Here is a 5803-nt window from a genome sequence, read left to right on the forward strand (position 1 = left end):
GAACAACGAATGCCAGGGGCCAGAGGTGAAACATGGAGTGTTATATATGAGGAACAGTTTATTAATTTTACCATTTTTGTGGTTGGATTGTGATTCTGTGTTAGGGCCAGGCTTTGAACATTTCTGAAAGGATTAGCTGGGCTTTGCTTTGACTTGTTTCATATTTTCTTGGATCCTGATGCTGTTTTCTTTGGGTGCTAAGTCATGAGGCAAAAGTCATGAAAGCTGTGAGTGCACCCCAAGCTGTCTGATCCAAGGTGGTTTGATTACTGCCCCCCTGGTCTAAGTTTTGTAAGCTCCTGACCCAGATTTGGGCCTGGGCAATACAACTATGAGCTTGCCCCTAGTTGGAGCTCTAATAGACTACTTCTGGGCCCAGTTACCATCAGCTATCTGGAAGATTATGCAGATTCAGAGCAACAAAATTGTAAACTTCCTCTCATTCTGCATTCCTTGCTCTAATTATATATCTGCAGGCTTCAGATCAGACTGGGGGCTGGATGCAAGACTCCACTCCAAGTCCAGAGTCACATAGTTGCTACTAGTTTCTGTGCTTGTTCCTTGCCTACTACATAGCATCAAGACTGTGACCACTCCTTGACCACTCCATGCTCACTTGCAAGTCCTTCTCTGAGTCAGCACTGGATCTACAACCTAGCTCTAGAGTGTGAGCAACAGAGCTGCCAATTTCTGCCTGTTCTTAACCTCTGCACTGCTGTCAGCTTCCTCCGTGCTAAATCTTTAACTATTTCTTACCCTAGTGCACAGCCTCAAGCTCCTGTCTGGTGTCTTCAAGTTGTAAGGTTTCCTTTGGCACTCTCCTGGCTAGACACAGTCTAAACAGTGTCTATAGACCGCTGTAAATTTCCCAATGCCAACCTGAGATGAAAAAAAAATGACTTACTGTGATTTTTCTTTGGATTTCCCAATCAGGACTCAGTGTGTTATTTTTCTAGGCCTTTGTTGGAGTAGTTGTGGTAGGGAGCTGGTCTCTACTCCTTTCTCCTAATCTGCCATCTTGGCTGGTCTTTTTTGTATATGAGGAACATTAAGAAAGCCAGTTTGCGCCATAGAATGAAGGAAGGAGAATAATGTGTGATAAGCGTGGAAAGGTAAGTTGGGGCTGTATTCTCTCTAAATTCCCTTGTCCCTACTGGAGGTAAGAGTGTTTCATCATCTGTCTTCCAGAATCAATATTAGCCCTTGTGTTTAGTCCAATTTCCTTGTTTTGTGCTTTCATTTTCGTTATCATAGTCGTTGTGTATATATTGTTCTCCTGATTCTGTTTACTTCTGCATGAGTTTATTCAAGTCTTCCCACATTTGGGGGTATGGATGTTCTACAGTTTAATGAAGATGTCCAGATCAAACAGGCCCACATGGACTTCCTCTTATAATAGTTGTGGTATAGATTTGAATAAAAAGTGAGTTTTATCGGTAAAAATTACCTTTTTCTGGGGGCAGCTAGGTGGCACAGTGGATAAAGCGCCAGCCCTGAAGTCAAGAGGACCTGAGTTCAAATGTGGCCTCAGACCAATCACTTGACACTTACAAGCTGTGTGACCCTGGGCAAGTCACTTAACCCCAATTGCCTTTAAAAAAAAAATTACCTTTTTCTAATCTTGAGTACTCTAGTCTTTGCCCATGACAAGGGGTTTTTCCTTGTAGCAATAGTTAGCACCAGTTTTTGTTTTGTTTCAGCTATTTTACTGGTTTTAATATTCTTCTAATTTCAAGAAGCCCACAATACATTGTTGAAGTATCAGTAACAACCCTTTCAGCTGCTGTGTGCCTCCTGTCATCAGGAAAGCACATGCACGTGATCATTGCTATCACAAAATGAAACTGTATCAAAATTATTCCTTGTCCTGCAAAGTTCACATACCAGTGGAGGCCACATTCAGTTTTAGTTTTTTTTAATTTTATTTTGCCTTGCTGATATGTCACCCTGTTAGGATTAAGTTACTTTGCAATTGTAAGATGGACGATACCAGAATAGGAATAAATAAAATTGATAGTATTGTTTTCATGATAAATGATGACTGTGTCAACTATATAACTCCATTAAAAGAAGGGAATGATTAAGTGGTTAATAACAATAGAGGCTGCAATTAGGACTTAGAGAGGTACATTTTCTTTTGTTATGACATTTGAATAATTACAAATGATTCTTAGCTGACATGTCTAGATTTCTTATTCAAAAGAAGTGAAATGATACAGGTAAAACTGACCTCAAATCAGAATACTGAAGTATGTATATTTTAAGCAGCATTCATCAAAGCAGTAGTCAATCAATCAATAAGCATTTATTAAGTCCCTAATATGTGTCAGGACAATGCTAGGTACAAGAGATAAAGACAAAAAAAAAATGAAACAGTCTCTGCTCTCAAGAGGCTTACCTTCTATTAAACAACCTGTACTCGTATAAGTAAATATGAAATATGCTCAAAAGAAATACAAAGTAGTTTAGGGGGAAGCACCAGAAATTGGGAGTATCAAGAAAGGGCTCAAAGGAGAAGTGACATGAGGTGAACTTTGAAGGAAGCCAATGATTCCAAGAAGAGGAGGTGAAAAGAATAGGGGATAGCCTATTTGAAGACAAAGAGATGTTATGAGGAATAGCAAGTAGGTCAGTTTGATTGAAATATAGGCTGTATGAAGGGCATTAATTATGACAAGCCAGGAAGTAAAATTTAGAGTCAGATTATAAAGGGTTTTAAATGTCAAATAGAGGATGTGGCATTTTTTTCTAGAAACGAGGGAGCCAGTGGAGCTTTTTAAGAGGGATTTGTTATGATCAGACATACTAGTCAAAGCAGATGCAAGAATAATAAATACATCACAGTCTTTTAAAAATAAGTTTTTTACATCATCATAGTTTTTCCCAGTGCTCCTACCTTTCCCCTCCCAGAGAGCCATCCCATATAAAAAAATAGTATTTTTTGAAGACAAAAAAAGAAAAAAATTTTTAAAAGTACAATTTATTAGTAGTTGGGGGGGGAATGTTAAATGTGTAACACCTGTTACAAAAAAGAGTGGGCTAGGAGTGTCCTTTCATATCGCTTCTTTCAATCCATGTTTGTTCTTTGTAATTTTGCAACATTAACTTTTAATTTTGTGTGTGTATAGTTGTTCTTTCCACTTACATTGTTGTAGTGATGGTGTCTATTGTTTTCTTGATTCTGCTTACTTCATTCTGCATCAATTTGTGTAGATCTTTCCATGCTTCTCAGTATTAACACACATAATTTCTTATAGCACAGTAATATTCCATTACTTTCATGTGTCACAGATAATGTTTAGCCTTTCTCCAATCAATGTGAATCTATTTTGTTGTGAATTCTTTGCTATCAGAAAAAGTGATATAAAATATTTTAGGACTTTCTTCTAATCAATGGCTTCCTTGAGGTATAAGTCCAGTAATGGAGTTCAGAGAGTATGAATATCATAATCACTTTATCTGCATAGTTCTAAATTGCTTTCCCAAATGATTGCACCTTTTCATGGCTCCACCAACAATGTACTAGTGTGCTTATAATTCCACAGTCCCTTCAACATTGATTATTGCCATTTTTTGTCATTTTTCTAGTTTGCGGGGTGTGAGGTAAAACCTCAGGGTTGTTTTGATTTGCATTTTTCTTGTTATTAGTATTTTGGAGCATTCTTTCTTGTGGTTATGAATATTTTGCAATTCTTCTTTTGAGGACCGTTCATTCAAATCCTTTGACCACTTCTTTATTGGGGATTGGATTTTAGATATAGATATATATATATATAGATATATATAGATATAGATATATATATATATATACATATATATTCATTGTGTACATATCTTAGATACCAAATTCTTATCAAACTTAATATAAAAATTTCCCCCCATTCCATGACTTCTATTCTTATCCTACCTGTATTAAGTTTGTCTGTGAAGAAACTTTTCAGTTTCATGTAATTAAAGTTATCTACTTTATTTTTTGTAATTGCTTCTGTTTCTTGTTTAGTTAAGGTTATCTCCTAAACATAGCTATGGAAGACATATGATTTGCTTCTCATCTAATTTTTTATGTTATGAGCTTTAATATCAAGGTCACAAATTTATTTAGAATTTATTGTGGAATCTGTTGATGTATGCCTAATTCTGACAGCTACTTTCCAGTTTTCCCAGCAGTTTTTATGAAAAAAGGAATTCCTCCCTCCCGTGGGTAATTGATGCTTTCTGCTCTATCAAACTCTGGATTATTGAGTTCTCTTGCTCCTGATTTTCCTTGATGCAGTCTGTCCCATTGAGTTGTCTCTCTATTTTTTAATCAATATCAGGTGGTTTTGATGACTGCTGCTTTATAATACTTTTTGAGGTCTGGAAGTGCTATTGCCTCTTCATCCTCCCTCCCTTTTTTTCATAATTTCCCTTTGTATTGTAGATCTTTTGTTTTTCTGAATGAATTTTATTATTTTATCAAGTTCTGTGAAATATTTATGAAGTATCTCTTTGAAGTAATTTGATTGGTATACCATTAAGAGTGTATACTTTGGTAGTATGGTCATTATTGTTGGCACACTCTAGCCATGAGTATTGGGTATTCCTCTAGCTCAGGGGTGGGGAACCTTTTCATGTTGGAAGGCTGCATTAATATTTAGCTGTAATCAATAAAACTGCATTCAAAAAACTTCAATTAGATATACATAAAAATGTACATTATTTTGCAAACATCTAACTACTATGTACTTGATAATTTCAAAAAATGAAAAATGTTAATTTAAAAGTTAACTACCCTTTTAATGACTTTATTGTATTTGCTTTTTGTTGGAAAGCATTTGAATATTTGGTTGCAGCATGCAGGTCCCAGTTTCAGTTGATCCTCTAGAGAGGTATCAGTCATTTGTGACCTTAAGAGCATCTTGATTTGGGTTAAGTAGGAGAACATAGATTTACAGCAATAAGTGGTTGAATAGCAAGAAAACATTTTTTAGGCATGTTGCCATAGGTGTTCTACTGTACTTTTCCATATTTCAATTGGATTTTTCTTAGCATCAAACAATGACTTCAAAATGTCATCTACTGAAAGCTCAGTCAATTCCATCTGTAGTTCTTCAGGTGCCTTGGTGATATCAACTAGATGAGGCTGAAATGCTAATTTGAGTGTGATGTCTGGATTCTCAAAGTCAGTGAATCTTTCATTGTATTCGCCATTTAATAGATCTATAATAGCTGTATATTCTTCAGATGATTCATATATCTCATCCTGCTCATCAGTGACGTTTGCTAACTGGGGAAAATGTTCATCTGAAATTTCCTTTTGAAGAAGTGTTTTGAAAAACGATAGCTTTTTTCGAAATGCTTTATTTTTTTTTTGCCACATATCATATATAGACCTAGTTTTATCTTGCAAAGAAGTATTTAAGTCATTTTGATTTGACATGATATCACACAGAAATGCAGCATTCCTATAGAAATCTTCTTTCAACAATTCACATTGCTGATTCTGTTCTTTACAAAATTTAACTATCTCTTCTTACAGAGATAAAATTTGACTAATACCTGTCCCTATGATAGCCAATGTACTTTAGAATGATACAGCAAATCCACACTGAATACCTTATCATTCAACTTTAGCATGTTATGAAATTGATGATGCCATGTTGCATTGCATGAATATAATTAACAATACTTATAACTTGTTGCAAAGTGTCACTTAAAATAGTAGCTTTTAGCACAGAGATTTTGCTGAAGCAAGATACAATGAAATGAGAGCATCTAGATCTGTTAATATTTTTTTATCTGTGCAATAAACCCTTCATGTTTT

This window comes from Phascolarctos cinereus, unplaced genomic scaffold (assembly GCF_003287225.1).
Source record: "Phascolarctos cinereus isolate Bilbo 61053 unplaced genomic scaffold, phaCin_HiC Scaffold_726;HRSCAF=1367, whole genome shotgun sequence".
In the NCBI taxonomy this organism is placed as follows: Eukaryota; Metazoa; Chordata; class Mammalia; order Diprotodontia; family Phascolarctidae; genus Phascolarctos; species Phascolarctos cinereus.